This window comes from Drosophila suzukii, chromosome 2R, assembly GCF_043229965.1.
Source record: "Drosophila suzukii chromosome 2R, CBGP_Dsuzu_IsoJpt1.0, whole genome shotgun sequence".
NCBI classification, from domain to species: Eukaryota; Metazoa; Arthropoda; class Insecta; order Diptera; family Drosophilidae; genus Drosophila; species Drosophila suzukii.
The window spans coordinates 19,767,219-19,785,506 of NC_092081.1; the positions used below are offsets into that span (position 1 = coordinate 19,767,219).

Genomic DNA, 18,288 nt, shown 5'->3' on the forward strand with positions numbered 1-18,288 from the left:
TACAGATACAAAAAGAGCCGCATCTGAAACAGTCAAAAGTTCACCCGCAGAACACCGACCACATTACATATTACCCATTTCGGGTTTCGGTTTTATTTGCGCTGCGTAATTTGTGTAAAATTCGCTGGGGCAACAAAATAATATTTCACAATTAAAGATAATTGCTTTTGGCAAACATGCTTGGGTCTTGTTTAGCAGCGGCAATTAGGCTGAATTTGCCAGGCTGTAAATTCAATTATGACAATGCATTTGGGCTGGTTTTTGATTTTGATTTTGATTTCTTGGCCACAAATTCTGGTGAAAATGGTGATGTTTGGCTTTCATTTGGCCAGGACCATGCCCGTGGAGACCTGGTTGTCATTGTCCAGTACGCATACCATAAATATTTAACGCCAATCATTGGAAATTTATTATGTTTGGCCTGACGATGATTGAATTTGCAGACCGACCACGGGCCAAGGCGCCTGCATTGAGTGCGCTGAATAATGTAAAATTAATTAGTTATGGAATTCGCCTGGGGCCCCGTTTTGCACCTGAGTTGGCCCTTAATTAGCACGTTGCTAAGACGCCAGATATGTTATTAATCGCAATGGCGAAAGGTATTTCAATGGAATCTCTCTCGCCCACGGGACCCGAAAGGAATTTTCCCTGCCACTGCAGCTTGAAAATCAATTTACCCAGCTGTGACACATGCGAACAATCGAGTCAATCAATGCAGCTTCTTCTGATTGACACCTTAGAAATCGCCCGATTGCTCCTCCAATTGACATGTGAGAGTGTGTTGCCACAGCAATTTGCAATTGCAGCCCCACAACAGAAGGATTTCTGATCCTGGAGGTCAGCCAGCTTTCGCAGCTCGCATTTTGCACTTTGCGGTTTTGGTATGGCATTGTTGTGCTGTGGTTCTATGGCCTTATGAATACGAAGAAGCCCTCCAGGACCTGTCACACTCAGGACAATGTTCTATACTTCGTCTTTTGGACTAAATTGCCCTTCAGGGTGTGAAAGGGTTTGTAGCCTTTTGAGAGGAACAAAGCTCGGTGTTCGTGTTCGTAAAAACAGCAATATTAACTTTATTCCTTTAAAAATATTTCTATAAAAGGTTTCCAAATTTTGTTGTATTTTTTAGTTATAAATAGGTAACCGTTTTCATTTTTCGAAACAAAAGACCGAGCACTGATAGCTATTATAAAAATAAAGATTAAATTTCTGCTTAATTTGCCCTTCAAAGTGAGGAGCAATTTAAAACATGGCTTGGATCCATGTTATAAAAATCATTGTTTACCTTCTCGGTTTAAAGATGTTGTTGTTGAAGATTTTAAAAGTATATTTCATTATATATATTTAGTATATTTATTAAAACTTAAAACTGACCACCATTAAGGTATATACTAAATATATATATAAATATAAGTAACTGTAGCTTTAAAATATTAACAAACGTAGCAAGAACTATAACATTTTGGGAATTATAGCATTACGAGAAGGGTAAACTTCGAAATGCTGATAAAGCCCTTAGTATGTTGTTTGAAGTTATTTAAAGTATTAATTTATTATAGAAAATGTTTTCATTTAATAATCAATTATGGTTTTTCTAGGAATATAATTTTTATGGTTGCTAAAATTTTTCCAAATGTAGTTACTGTCAAGGGTTTTCGTCCTGCACGCACAAAACAAACAAATAACCAGCTCGGGACAATGCGATTGCTATTGCCGTTGCGACTGTTGCTGCTGCTGTTGTGTTGCTGCTGTTGCTATTGCTGCTGTTTCTAGTGTTGCTGCTGCCCTTACGGCTTCTGTTGCTGCTGCTCATTGGCACGCAGAAGTTGGCCAAAACTGAATCGTGGCATTTTCGTCACGTTCGCACGTGACTGACATCTTGCGACATGCAGCTTTTCCTCCCGTTTTCCCAGCTTTCCCAGCTCTCCTTCACTACGTATGTAAAAGTAATCGTAATGGTCGCTGGCGGACCGCAAAACAGCTTCTGAACTAGTTGCAAGTTGTTGCTGCCGCTGCGGTGTTTGACTGCCAGCCCTTGCCCCACTTTCTGCCGTGTAAATTTGCATTCTTTCGATGGTTTGTGCGACTTTGTAATTGAATTTTTCACGGCTAGTGGTTGGGCTGCATCCGTTGGTGGCCCGTTTCGCCATTTTTTTCTTGTTTCCGGCGGTCGGGCATTGGATTTACAATTGCTCCGCATTGTGCAACCGCTGCTAGCTGCGCATTGTCAACGGCAAAAAGAGATTCGCGGGCTCAAACGCAAATCGCAAATCGCAAAACTCAAAGCCTCAAACCCAAGCCCAAAAACTGCAACCACAAACATGTTGCACCATCGCCAGGGCAGATAGAACAACATTTTTGGCGGGGATTTGCCAACTTTTCGTTTGGCGAAACATTCGCAATTTGTGTGCGTTCGCTAAAGTTTCATTTGCCGCCTTCCCCGCCACTTGCCCTCCGTTTTTGCTACGACATTTTAATCAAAAGTTCGCTGCAAGCTGCGTGATTCCCGATCCCCGCCCCCCTTGGAATCTTTGGGATCCTTTTGGTCCTGCCCGCAGCCCCGCTGCTCGACTAATATCAATGATTTCTCATGTGCTCGTGTCGACGCCCCACTGTGGCACTGTGGCAGTGGTGGAATATTTATGCTCCCTGTGACATCATGGCTCCACATTAATTAAGTTTGCTCGCGCACACACGGCGTATGCGTGATGCCAAATGAACCAGCTCCGAATCTCGCTTTTCACAAGCGCATTTCGAAAGGCGATGGATGTGGATAGCGGACACAAAGGATTAAATCAGATTAAAATGATCGACCTTTTTAAAGACATTTTTAAACCATTACCTACACTGATAAAATATGGAATGGTACAATTAAATATCTGCTATTGAATTTAAAAATTTGTATTCAACATATTATTTAAATATAAAAAAAGTAGCATTCAACAAAAAACATATTAACTTAAAAAAACATTCAGGTCAAAATAGTAAATATAAGGTACTATGTAACATAAATCTGATTTACTATATTTAATGTTTAATTTACTCAAAAATACTTTGATATATAAAAATCAATCTTAAAAATTCTCTACTTTACTACTTATAAGTGTTAAATTTAATATTTTACATTTATTGACTTCATAACTCCATGGATCTACTACGTTTCTCTATCAGTGTAATATAAAAATCAATCTTTAAAGTCTTTAATTTACTACTTATATGTGTAAAATTTAATATTTTATATTTATTAACTATATAACCTGCATTGATCTACTACATTTTTATATCAGTGTACCTATAAAAGCAATACAAAAATTTAATTGTTTCAATGTTGTTAGCCTTCTTAAATCCCCAAAATTTCATCAAACATTTGTTATTGTTACTTTCCAGGTCGCAATCCTTCCTTTAAAGCACTCAAGCATTTCTAAAAAGAAGTACACAACCTGAGTTAAAATATAAATTTCAACCCGAAATAGAATTTACTAAAATGCAGCTTGCGATTTGCCATTTGGTATTTTAATTGTTTCAATGTCTCTGCGATGTCATCAATTAGGTGAAAGGCTGCAAAAAACATTTGCCAATATCATTATGATAATTGTGCGGGCCAGCGACATCCTGTGCTGTACTCATTAATTTCATTTGATTTCATATTTAATGTAACTGCGAACATTGTGTGCATAAATTTCTCTAATTAAAACACAAATAAATGGCGAATACATTTCCGATTGTCCTGCCTTGCGGCATAATTTATTCCGTTTGGATCTAACTGAATTTGCGGTGGCAGTTATTTACAACAATTGACACAAATGCGGGCCAACTTTTTATGGCCATCGAGTGCACGGGGACAATTGACCATAACACACATCGAAGCCTCCAGCTTCCAGCGAATGGAAAAGTTTTAATTAAATATATGGCCGACTGGTGAAATTTAACAATTAGAAGCTTGCTCCCAAGACCAGCTTCAAACATTTCTGCGGCAAATTTTAAAGTAAACTTTAACTTTATGTGGGGGCAAGGATGTTGAGAAGTTGAGAAGAGCCCCTCGCTTCATTACGAAACTTTTGCCTTTCTGTTTTTATGGCAAATATTGTTTGTTGCTACACTCGGAATGTTTGCATTTGACACTTGGCGGTAATTTGTGTGTAAATGCGTCAACTGGCCCCCGACCTCAAGGCTCGAGGCTGTGGAAAGATTTCCCGGGATTTCCCGGAACCATCCTATAGGATAGCGCTGCCATTTAATTGAAATTCTGGAAAATGGCCCACGCATGCCTGCTTTGTAACTTTCGCAACTTCTGGCCAAAGTTGATCGTTTTGGCCAAACGATTCACTTTGCGACTGTCATAATTTTGATGGTCGTGGCAAGTGTAAAATCAGATAAGTGCGCCACACTCGTGCCACCGACCATTCGCCCATTCGCCCATTTATTTTCCAATAAAGCCCTCGACGGGGGCGTGGCCATCATTAATGTCGCGGATCCACAATCCAGGGATCCTGGGATCCAAGGACCCACTAACATAGAGCGCGATACTCTCGTAAAAGGGCATTAAGAGCAAAAGTAAAGTGCCTATTTAAGTTGAGTCATAAAATTGGCTTTCTATCTGGCCGAAAAGCGAAAAGGGAATGGCAGATGCCAAGGAAAATGGGGAACGAAGCAGCTATTTTGAGGGAGACTCCCCCGCCATCTAGTCCCGGGAATTCTAATTTTATTTATTTTATTTCAATTCGTGTCTAAGTGCTCGACTTGGGGCTTTCTTTGTGGGGCAATATGCTCGGGGTTACGCCATAAACAGCCAAGTTTTAAATAGTTGGTAGAGGATGTGAAGCCCTGGCTAATTGCAGAGTTGTGTGCGGTGAAGTTCTGGTTGTCGGGCACCGATGGAATCCCTCAAAGTATCTATTTATGGAACCCCAACTCAACAACATCCGCTTGCTATATATATACACACGCACCGCGAATTCATAAATTATGACAGCTCGGCAAAATAAATAAGGTACAAATTCGCTTCGACGGGTTCCTAAGTATGAGTATCTGCGAAATCCTTGATCCAAAGCCAAGTGAAATCAAACGGAAAGGCGGCAAACGGGAAAAAATCCATATAAAAGAGCATAAGTTAAGTGCGGCGAAGTGGGCTGGGAATGTTTTTATGCATAATGAAGATTTATATATTGAAGAGCCCCCGACATTAGGGGGATTTGCCAAATTGCAAGCACGTGCGAATTAGAATGGCAAGGCGGTCGGGAATCCCTGGAATCCACGGCTGGCTGGGCACTTTGAATAGTCGAACCTTTCTGGAGGGGCCCAGTAAATGTTTAGTGTCTTTGGCAAAGCAGGGAATGTGGCCTAGTGAGTACATAAAATTAAATTGTCAACTTCCGCAATGTGCGGGGGCATAAACAGCAAAACCACTCGCCTTCGAGGCGTTGGCCGGCTGACCGTAGTGGCATCAAAGTGAAAATATTATTAAACGGAAAGTAAAGCCGGCCAGGACCAGAGGGGACTCAAAGCAGCCGGAGATGAAGCAGATGAGGGCAACTTTTTTGGCAGTCCACTTATTTCGGGCGACCAGACACACTTGACAGTTGCCACAAAGCGGACGACGGCGCCCGAAACCCGGAGTAGGAATATAGACTGCTCCTGCGCCGGATGTGGCAAATTTGGTGGCACTACAAGGGACAGAAAATAACAGAACCAAGCGTAATCAAAATCGGAATTGAGCTTAGCCACCCTGTAGTCTAAAAAACTGCCAAGGGATGTCCTTTGCGCAAGAGGTTAATGGAGTTCTAGCAGGAAAAAAGGTTCAGAAACTAAAAAAAAGGCATAATTAGGACTAATTTTGTTGGTAGTTCTAGTGGTTTTTGTGTAAAAATGGGGTAATAAAACAAAAGTTTATAGAAAAGGATGAGTTTTCCGTTAAAAGATTTACTGAAATTTGAAGTAATATGGGCCCAAACAATAGAGGCCTTTTAGAAAGAGTTTTTTTTAGGAGTTTCAGTAAGTTTCTCAAAAGAAAAAGGAAGGATTATTTAGTTTATTAGTTTACGGACCAACAGGGTACTTTTAAAAGCCCAAAAAAATAATTAAATACAAATTTTAAGGAAAGTTTATCATGATTTACCTTATATATAGCTTATCTTTAGTAACTTTATCAAAAACAAAAGTTTTACTCATTTCTTATTTTAAAGTTTTTTTAATTAAAAGACAACCTTTGGTTCGTTGTTATATAGAATCTTACTAATTCCTTCCACTACATTCCGAATATCTTATTTAGTTGTGCATCAGGGACACTCGTCAGTGCCACTGCTATCCTGTAAACCGCTTTCCCGGCCAGATCCTGCCACCTTCGGCACTTAACTTGACAGCGACGTCACATTTAATGCCCTTGACGGCGTCTATTTAAGTTCAATTTATTTGCGCCCAGGCAGCTAAGCGAATGCCATTGATCGATTCCCGGGAAAGTCCGCTGCCCGTAAAGTGTGGCCAGGACTGAAGGTCCCTTCTGGCCGCCCCGCGTCACCCATCCGCCGCGTTGACACTGCCGTTGACTGTGCCGAGATTGGGCAAATCTGGCCAGGGGATGTGGCCTTTTATGTGGCCCCTTTACATTTTTCGCCACCCAATTCGACTGTTTTCCTGTGAGCTGTCACATTTGTCCCTTATCCATTTTATGCCGCTGACATTTCTCACTAAGCCCAAATAGAAAACGAGCTTACGACCCTGAAAGGACATCCTTCCGCCCGCCGAAGGAGACACAAAGAATATATCGAATTTAAAATATTTGCTTGTGGCCATAATGCCATCAGGTGAGCCCTGATTTTTCGGGGATGCACAGCGCACTTTGTGGCAATTAAACATGCTTTCTGCCACAAATTGAATCCTGCGGTTCGATTGCAATCGTTTGAAGTGTAGGGTCCCCAACGATGGATTTCCCTTGACGCCCATGAACCAAAAGTGTTGGGGCATATTTTACCGGAGAGAAACCAATGCTTCCATTCGCAAACTCACTTCCGCCCTCAACATTTCAAGTGCACTCAATGGAAAACTACGTGTTTCTAACGTTTGCCTATTGCATAATACACGCTCGATTAAATTGTTACTGCTAATGGAAATCTAATCTGTTCCGAGAACATGCAAATCCACAGGGATGCAGTATTCGCAAATAATTCACTGATACATCTGGTTGGCAGACAGACACACACATAAAGCATCTTTTGGCAACTTGAAACCTGCCAGTTGTTGCGTGTGTGCATTTGAATTACTCGAATAACAGCTGCAGTGGCCGAAAAGTTTACCGCACCGACACACACTGCGTATACGTAATGCGAGTTTGCCAAGCTCAAGCTCAAAGTTTCGACTTCTGCAGTTGGTTGCTGTTGTTGCCGTTGTATTTATGTGTACTTTTCGGCTATTATTTAAACAAATTGACTTTAATTCAGCAGCAAGCGACTGGCACTTTGCATGATTTCCGACCATTAAAACCTGTCGACTGGCAACCGACTGGCAACCGACTGACAGGTGCCCTAGGATTGAGACTTGCAGTTGAAATTCAGCCAGCTCGTGCCACATAAACTAATTGCAGTTGAGTGCGGAAGTTGCTGCTGCAATCATTTCAGCTTGAGACGAAACTTTCAGTGGTTGCGCACATGAAATGTTGATGGAAATGCCCGTGTTAAGGTTGCATTGGGGAAATGTGCACAGGGAAAAATGGGTGTAGTTTTGAAATACTGAAGAGTTCAGTGAAGTGGGTAATATCTTAAAAAAGAAATGTTTTTACATGAGTTACAGAGCATAGACATTTTTTTTAAGCATGCAAGACTTTTTTGTTGGGACTGTTTAGGCCCTTAAGACACCTTCTTGATTTTTTATCAATTAAAAAATTTCAAAGATCTTACAAATATTTTATGCAATTTAAAAAATTCGTATTAAATAGTTAAATAACAAGCAGGTGTCATATGGTATAATAATCTATTATTTTTAAATAATAGACGAGAAATATCTGGTATACGAACTTTCGAAGTACACTGCTTTATTATTATTATTGAAGTCTATCTGTCGTATTTATTCCCCCATCTTTAATAAGCCCTGTAAGTACAAAAATGTACACAACATTTTCGATGAAAGTTTTCCCTCCGTGCGGTCCTCGGTGAGTTGCAATCTATTGGCAATTGTTCAGCATGCCACAACAACACAATCGCATGAGGAAAACATTTCATTTTGCGAGGGGAAAGTTTCTCGACCAGCGGCCATTGTTGGCTGCCTTTGCCAGCTCGGTGGCGACTTATTTAATTTGTTCAGCTGCCACATGCTGCCACATGCTGGGTGCACCTTTGTTGGCTCCTCACGATTGCGGGCACTCCTGATTGAATGCACTTCTGACGGCTTAATTAACAAATCAATATCACTGGATTGCGGTATGGAATTTATGGGCCTTTCACTTTATCGTGTCATAAATCTTATGCCTGCATAACGACTTGTAATTTATAATGGATGCACATTTATTATTCAGCTGCCTGGCATTAATAATAAATACGAAGCGGCTAATCAATCAATCGATTTGGGCTAATTTTTACCATCCGGGGGAACGGAGGGTGGACTATCTAACTATCTGCGGCAAATGTCTGGCTATTTGAGTAGGCCAAGGACAACAGCTGCAAATCGCCGAGGGTCTTAACCCACTTGGGCCATAAACTTTTCCACTTTCCTGTTTACAACCACGCCCCCCAAGGGGCGGCTATGCAAATGTCCGGACTCCGGCGAAGCTGCAGCTTGGAAAATTGAGAAAATTAATTTCATTTCAAGATTTACTTCTTTGAAATTCTATTTGCTTGGCAGCCCCCGCCCCCAACCCCTTTCAGCACCTCCATCCGCCGCCCATGTACGACAACATTTCAACAAGAGAAAACATTTTTTGTTGCCTGGTCGCGTGGCATAAATTTATGAGAGGCAAAACATTTCCACATGCTGCTTTTGCTGCTTTTGCTGCTTCTGATTCTGAATCTGCCTCTTGGCATGCCGGCAAATCTGCGGCAGCAGCAGGAAATATTCAATCTATGCGGCATGTAGCACCAACATCCAGAATCCGACTCCTAGCTCATTGTTAAAGCAAAGTCAACTGAACAAATGCAAAGCAGGGCAAATGAGCGAGCTTGCTCCTTGGCTTTCTAATGCCCTCGCAAGGGGACTTCTGATTTTTGAAATGAGTCCGCATTGTGATTTAATGGTCCTAAATTGGAATTAGTATGGAGTATTTGGTGGCAGATATTTTTAGATAAAATATGCAAGCACATTTTAAAAGCTCTTTAGGTATTTAAATTTAGCTATACTTATTTTTGGACATTTTAAAGGATAATTTGGGCCTCTTTGTAGGGAAAATAGCAATGCGAATAAATTTTATATTTGCAAGTTTTATTATGAAAGGAGAATATTTTCTTTTCATGAAACCCAAATATATATTTTTTATCATAAAAAAATATTGATTGGTGCTTTCCTTGTGATTTTAAAGGTTGAATACAAAGTAAAGCTACTTGAAAAACTTATTTACGGATCAAATATGATTTATTAAATTTAAATGGTTTCATAGTTGTCTAGATTATACCCTATTTAATTTCTGAAAATGTATATTTCTCTCCTTTTTTGGAATATATGAAAAAACAAAACTTTATATTAAATGGGGATTTATTTCGGGATAAGTTTTTAATCTTCTTAGTGACCAAACAAATATTATCAAATAATTGGAACCTGTGCTTTGAATATTTTATTCATGTTTTATATATTTTTTCCACCATGTTAGCCACATCACGCAGCTTTCATGGGAACCAATGGATTGGAAGGGGATTCCCAGAAACGGTCTGGGGCAACTAGCCTTTCTCTTTTATTTCGGGGTGTTGTTAGTATCTCGGCTGCTCTGATACTCGGTTACACAGTATCTAATGACAGAATTTGTTGTCCCAGTCGCAGTCTTGCTGTCATCATCATACTTGCCCTGCTCCTTGTTCATGTCCTGATTTCCCCCACCCCCCCTGGTACTTTTTGGGGATGTTTTGGGGGGGGCGAAACTCCGAAACACGCCCCCCTTGACAGTATCATTAGGCAGTCGCTGGCGGCTCTGTGTTAAGCGTTATCATTTGTCCTTGAGCTCAACCCTCGTTGAGCTTGGGTTTGGTTTTCTTCGTTTCTGCGGCGGAATCGCGTAAATTGTGGCCCAAAGATTAAAGGCAACAATGGCAACCACATCCTAGTCAATACCCCCCAGCCCGTCTATCCCCAAAATCTTTCACCATCTTGTTGTTTCTTAATTTTTGCTTAGCTGGCAGCCGGCGAAATGTTATCTCTGGCGCTGTGTGCTCATAATTCGGTTGTTGTTGGTGCGTCACTCGAGTGAAATTTAAGCAGCCCAGTCATAAATTATACTTGTGGCCCAGGCACTTTCTTCGCAGCACACAAATATTTGCATACTTTTCGGGGAAAGTCGTTTGGAAGGGGCTGGGGGCGTCTACTAACAAGTCTCAATACGTTCCAGTCCATAATCACAGATCTCGCAGGATGGAACCACCGCAGCGATTCGCTCAAATGTTGCGTCACTGAGCCACCGAATTACCCAGTTACCCAGCCACTGAGCCACTCAACCACTCAGCCGCCGAACCACCGAACGCCCACGCACTCGCAAATGTTCATTGCCAATAATTTCGACGGCAATTTTCATAAATTAGCGCGACTCTGTCTTCGCTTTTGGCCAGCCGCCTCCGAAAACTGTCAACTACTTGAACTGTAATCCAAATTGTTACGCAACGCCAAACTTAAACATACTTATTTATGCAAATACAGTGGGGAGTCGATAAAACGAATTTTTTCTAACTTAAAAAAGAAACTCCAAACTTAAACAAAACAAATTCATTGCCAAATTTAAGGAAAATGCATAGTTATGTAACTTTAAAGTAATTATTCAATAAGTACTATGAATTTTGTTGTGGCGTGGATTACTATTTTGTAGTAAAACTAACTATGGGAGTAACTATTTAAGTGGTCAAAATAACATATATGTTATATTATATTCAATTTGATCAACGTGGAATAGCTTTAAATACAATATCTGTCTAAACTTCTCCAAAATAATAATGTAAAGTGAAGTTTGTAGAAATCCAAATTATTGTTATCGAATAACCACTGTAAAAACTCCACTTCTTCAGCAACTCATGTAGCATTATTTATTGAGCTTTAAACTTTAATTTATGTGGAACTCACTTTAAAGCATTTGGGGGTGGCAAACAAGGGTTTAAGCCGCCATCCCAGTGAAAGTGTAAATTATCACGGTAATTAAGTAGGACTCATACATGGATAGCTCGTTTTTCGGACCCCAACCCAACTTAATTTCCCCACTGTGTGTTCAGGCATTTGGCTTTAGGCCGCTTTGCGCGGCTCATAAATTTATAATTTAATGGAAAACCCACAAAGACCAACCGCAACCTCAACCCACAGCCGCCAAGTATCCCAAAATGTACGAGCGAAATTTTAATTTGAATTCGAATTTAGCGAAAAAATAATTATGCCGTCGAATTGTCGAGGGCGGCTTGATAAGTAATGAATAGATCATAAATAGAAAATGAATATTTAACACTTTTTGTTAATATGCATATCCATATTTCTTAAAAAAAAATGAATAGATCATAAATAGAAAATGAATATTTAACACTTTTTGTTAATATGCATATCCATATTTCTTAAAAAAACAAATAATAATTGTAAGGAACTATTTGTACAACTAACAAAGAAACCCACTGAACAGTTTACATTTTTTAGTTTGTACAACGAACCATGTTCATATTTGAATAAAAGGAAATGCACCTATACAAATTTTAAATATAAATCATTGTATAAAATTCCATAAAACAAAGGCCTAGTAGCCAACATTTATTTACCCTTAAATGTCATACAAATTAAACAATTTAATATTAATGGCCTACGAATTGGGTTGTTATATTTACTTAAGAGTTTAAATTTTTAATTAACCCCATCATGATTAGTTCCTTTGTTTTGCTCTTGGTTAAATTTATGTCCAAGTCTTTCAAGTTGACCCTCGCATATCAGGCTGACCCCATCGCGAGGGTGTCCTTGACAACTAAACCAGCCGAATGTCCGGCAATTTGCCCCGCCCCCTTGGCCTGAAAGGGGGTTATGGGGGTTGGGTGTTGGGAAATTAATTACCGCATCATGGCGCGAAAATGGCTGTGCTAGGCTAATGCCTCAAAAGTCATGTCCAACTTGGGTGCTCTCCGCGTTGTGCCAACTAAAAAGTTTCTAATTACGACCATGAAACCGAGTTGATTGCGCCCCCAAAAGCCCACCTAACCAGCCACGCCTCCCATTTCGCGTTTTTTTTTTATTCGCCCCGTTGATGTTTAAGTTTTTAATAACATTTGCCACGGTGTTCCGTCGTGTTTCGCATTACGTGTTCCGTATTTCGCTTTTCACGGCGGCAAGGACTTAGGAGCATGTTAATACAGATACAGCCAGCTGGCAGGATGGAAGCCATGTAAATGGTAATTACACTTAAAGCCATAATCCAGCTTTATGCCTAAGACTCGCGCCTTCGCTGCTAAGCTCTGGCTCGAAGGATTACAGCCGTGATGGTATGGGGGATTTCACAGCCTCCTTTTTTTAACCATTCCGCAACTCGATTTAATTTCGGTGAATTTAAGTTTCAGGGCAAAGATAAATATTCATATGGGTTAATTATATAAATTGTCCAATAATACACAAGGCGAAAGTTTCTGGCAACTTTTAGCAGTTGCGCAACTCAAGTAGAGGCGCTGAGAAAATGCAAAATGGGAAATGGAAAAGCCGGCGAATGTCAGAGCCAGAGAAGTTTCAAGTCCGATTATCCGCACACAAAGCAGTCTGATGTTCGGTAATCAGCTGAGCGAATGAGCGACTGAGCTGCACTGAGAAAATTTAGCCATATGTTAGGATAGAGGAATGCTATGGTATAGGGGTAAGGTATAGGGGTATGGTATGGGGGTATGGTATAGGAGTATGGTAAAGGGGTATGGTATAGGGGTATAGTATGGTATAGGGGTATGGTATGGTATAGGGGTATGGTATAGGGGTATGGTATAGGGGTATGGTATAGGAGTATGGTATGGTATAGGGATATTGTATAGGGTTATAGTAAAGGGGTATGGTATAGGGATATGGTATAGGGCTATGGTACAGGGTTATGGTATAGGGGTATGGTATGGTATAGGGATATAGTGTAGGGTTATAGTAAAGGGGTATGGTATGGTATAGGGATATAGTATAGGGTTATAGTAAAGGGGTATGGTATAGGGGTATGATATAGGGGTATTGTATAGGGGTATGATATAGGGGTATGGTAAAGGGGTATGGTATAGAGGAATGGTATAGGGGTATGGTATAGGGGTATAGTATAGGGTTGTGGTAAAGGGGTATGGTAAAGGGGTATGGGATAGGGTTATGGTATAGGGGTATGGTAAAATGGTGTGGTTTAGGGGTATGGTAAAGTGGTGTGGTGTAGGGGAATACTTTGAGATCCCAGGAAGCAACCCACCAGCTATCTCGATGACTCTGTGTCTTACGCATTTGTTCTAAAATGGCGGCTAGGAAGTTGCGACGCCATTTCGCCTTGGATTTTGGCGTCAATGCGCTCGTTGGCATTTAAAAGCGGCAGACAGTTTGCTCTAGTTGCCTCGACGCGCAATTACTTAGAAACACAGTCCCAAAAATATGTATCTGTATCTCAATGTGTGCTTGCATATTTCTGCCAAAAGTTACAACTTCTCTTGGCCAGAAGAAAAAGAAAAAAGAAGAGGAAACGAGGAAGAGCACCAGACAGAGCAACAAGAAGAAAGTTTTCACTTGAAATTCAAGCAATTGCTTTTGAAAAGTTTCCATTTCTGGCAGTGTGTGTGTGCGAGTTGTTAGGCAAATTCTCTTTATCCTCCACGCGCCAGACCAAAAGCAGAAAACTGGAAACTGAAAACTGAAAACTGAAAACAGAACATCGCTGAAAAGAACCGAAATAAAACGGAATAAAACCGAACCGAACACAGTTGCGTTGAGTTGAGTTGGCGAAAAAAGTTGGTTAATGAAATTGTGTCAGCGGGTTTGGCCTGTCCCGCTCGAAAGGCATCAAGAGTGACATAAAACACAAAACGAAATCAAGCGCGCACTTGAGCCAAATTAATTGTTGGAACAACATTTCCTGTCCCTCTGAAACATCGCTGCACAAGGAGAAAAAAATGCTAGAAATAAAAGGAACTTTTATTTTCAAGAGGATTAAGTTTGAACTGACCTTTTTAAAATAATGATTTTTTTAAAGGTACAAATTTAAATGCAGTGCTACCCCGAGAAAACTTGCAATACATAAATTGTATTACTTAAAGGAGACTTGAGGCAATACCTTGGGTATATAATAAGATGTTTGTTATATTTATTTACTAAAATATAAAGGCTTCCCTGTCCTTTACTATCTTAGGTAATATTTCTCCATTTTGGGTAATACCAGATCTACCAGATCAGAAGTATATTATTTTAGAAACTGTATCAAGACTTTGGTGAGGTTATAATTTATATTCGTATTTGAGAAGTTGGCTGCTTAGAACATATAAGGAGTACTCATAAGCTTTTAAGAAGTAGCTTAAATTAGAAAGAAATGGAAATTTACTTCTTGACTCATTTTATTTTCTGTGCCTTTGTTGCCTTATCCTTTTTTCGCAATTCTTAACCAGCCCTTTAAGTCCTGCGATCCCAAGTTGTAATTACGCAAAGCGAAAGGCAGCGAGTCACTCAGTTGGCTGGGCACTTGTCGCATTTTTTTTAGACACCATACAAAAACCAGCTCGTTAGCCGAAAGTCGTCTAAGAGTCGAGGAAAAGGTCCTTAGATCATAATCAGCCCCACTCGATACGCGATGATGGGTTGGATTTCCCTGTCTGCGGTTCGGGTCAAACTTAGCGGTTGAAAAGAAATCTGGAGAAAGGGGGGCCCAAGACAAAGGTAAATCACAAAACCATTTGCATTCACTTTCGGTTGGCTTTCAGAGGACCAGGTAAGTTGACTCCGGCCTGTCTTTAATAGCCTGCCATGACTCGCCGTATCGATGGAAGAAAGTTGCCTGCTGGCTGACGAAAGAGCTGGGAAAAAACAAAAAATTGGGGCGAGGTGAAAAGTTGCAAATTGGAAAATCAGGAAAGGAGGGACTCTGGATCCGAACATCACCGACAGGCAGGGCTGCTAAGTGCAACTAAAAAGTGTCTGAGTGTTGCAGTTCCTGCTGCCCACTCCAGTTTTTCACATCCACATGTGCCACACTGCAAATAATATCTAAAAACATATGCTATAAGGTATGGGGATATGTTAGAGTTAATAAGGGGGAAGCTTAAAAGTGGTGAAATTAAGCAGGCTATTCAGGATCTTTGGTTAATTAGCTTCGTCTTAAGAGAGTTAATGAAAAGTTTTGACTAGTACACTGTATATTATATTGTAATATTATTAAAATCTTCGATACTAATGACAATATAATACAGGTACTATTTCTATTTAATGAATGTATAGATGATGGGTGATTCTATTTTAATACCAAATTTTAAGATAAAAAACCTTCAAAAGTATATGGACAATATGACGTCGGATTACATATCAAATCATTGTCTTAACATCCAATACTAGCATATTTTTTTCACTAAATCACAATTATAATAACCCTTCTTATGAAACGGATGTTCAAGGTATGAATTCACATTTAATCCGATATCTAGTTATTATTGTATATCAGCTTGAACCCTTTAGGCTATCCCTTCTTAAAGCCAACTCTTGTTGCAACTTTAAGGGATCCTTGTTTTTGGCTCAGTGAACTGGCACACATGTCCATGTCTTCGCATTTGCCATTGCCAAAAGGCGGCGCCTCCTTTGAATTATGTAGAATTTACGTGCTTTCAGCGCTTAAAGTGCAGCCATGTGCCCGTGTGTGTATACTTTTTGGGGGCAGTGTGTGTGGCAAGTGTGTGTGGCCAGTGAGTGTGTGTGTGTGTGAGTATGGGACCATTAGTTTTTGTGCTGATTATTATGGCTGCCGCAGCGCAGTGTAAGGATCCCATGCTTCCGAATGGGATGGGATTTGTTGGGATGGGTTCTGATGGGTTGGGTTGGGATGGGTCATGGGCCCACGCCCTCGTGGCGTTGCATTTGTAACAGGTGAGCTTATGGCTTTATGGCATTCAACGTGGCTGCCAGTGTGTGAGTGCCCCTGCATGTTTCGTATTAAATTATGCCTGCCAACGCGCTTTCAACCTGCCCTTTTGGCCACATTTTCACATGTAGGCCTTGACCCGAGCTCCTTTTTCCTTTGGTGCCCCCTTTCCTCTTCTGGCTTACTCAAAATTACGATGCTGGCAAGGAAGACATATTGGTAAATGCTCCTTACGTCCCTCATCTTTGCTCCTTGCTCCTTTTTTTTGCTCCCGCTCGTCAATCATCGCGCGTCATTAACAAATGCATCCTTTCTTCCTGTGTGTGAAACTTTCATCTTTCGCTTTGTCATCCTGCATTGTCAATCGATTATCTTAATCTCCTCGAACGGGCTCAAATTACTATGGGAACTCACAAAAAAATTGGAGCAAATATGGCAGGTGATTTATTTGCCAATCAGGGATTTTTAGATTGCTCTAAAGGCAAAAAAAGTAGATATATTATTTAATCTTTTCAAATTGCCTTTTCTACAAAAAGAACACCAATCGACTTTGGCACTTTCAACATATCTCTTGATAGTACTATGCAAAACTTGAATTATTATAATATATAAAGATTATAACTATACAAATATTATTTTGTAATATCGTAGACCAATTTAATATTAAACTCTTATATAAAGTTTAAAGCATTTCTATAGATACAGTAAGGTGAATGGTCTTGCAGAAGTCAATTAGCTGAATGGAAATACGTACAAATAGTTGGAGTTCAGTCAACTATTAATTTCATTCGACTAATTTGGATATGTGTGGAAGCTTTTTCAGCCCTTTGCAAGGGCTTTTCCCCATCGTTTTTGGTTACAAAAAAGGGCTGATATCGGGTATGTTGGCAATTAACAAACGCAGCCAAGAAAAAACCGAAACAGGCAGCTGGATGGAGAAGGTCCTGCGATAGTTAGCCCAATTAACCCGCCCGGCCGCAAGTGGCCCACTTATCCCGAGGCAGGCATCAATGGGTTTAACTTTTTGCCCGACTTTCACAGCAATTTCACAATTTCGAAGGCAGCCCCTCGCTCATACACCCGCACTATCCGCATCCGTTGGTGTGGGCCATGAAATTGTCATGCTCTACTAACTGTCCTAACTGAACCGAACTGAACTGAACTGAACTGGGCTGAAACTCTGTGGAGCTGCAGCTGCAACTGCAATATGCGACTGTTTTTAAGGCATTTGAGCCACGTGGTTAGCACACAATGGTGCGTCAGTTTGGCGAGGGTGGCAGAAACCAGATTAAATTGAAAACCGGGGTGCAAAACTTTTGATTCGATCTGTCTAATGGAAGACGGAGCCGGCATATTGGAAAAGTTCTATAAAATTAAGCAGTCGACTTAAGCTGATGGGCAAATCGAAGAAAAGCCAGGCAATTTTATGCTTGACTGCTTAAAAATAGGTAAAAATTGGATACTATGTTTTACACAGAATTACAAAATTAATCCAGATGAGAAGGGGAAAATCAATACACCTAATGCTTGCATATTTGAATGACCGCCCTAGGTACAACATTAAACTTGGATGACATACAAAACGATTGTTAAACATCGTGAATAATTGAATAAGTGAATATTCGCCCAAGGTATTTACATATTTGCCTCGTTTATTTGTCACACTCGTTCGATCTTTTTTATGTTTACGTTTATGTACGCATCCAAAAGTCTTTGAAGTGGGGTCTTTCGACCCAGCAAAGTGACATGTGGCCCCCTACTTAGTATACAGTGCCTGCAGTGCGGAGAATATTTGGAAAATATATACTTTTTCGGTTACATTATGCAAATATTTGGATCCATTGAGCTGCGGATTTGGGTGCAGCGAGTAATGCATTTGCTGCGTCCCCGCTGGCCTTCAAAAAATCCCATGGCTCGATCCACAGACATGCACCGCTGGCATAAATATAAATATTGATTTATATGGGCCTACATGGATGTGTATCTATGTATCTATATATCTATATATCTATATATCTATACATCTATACAACTAGGCACGTTCATGCGGCTGGCTAAATATTAATGCGCTCTAAATAAAAAGCGGC

The 18,288-nt window shown here is 40.3% G+C and overlaps 1 protein-coding gene across 1 annotated transcript in view; it reads right to left on the reverse strand.

Moving 5' to 3' along the window:
- Nucleotides 1–18,288, reverse strand: part of dpr13 (defective proboscis extension response 13) — a 38,948-nt gene that overhangs the window by 17,744 nt on the left and 2,916 nt on the right. The window lies entirely within an intron of this gene.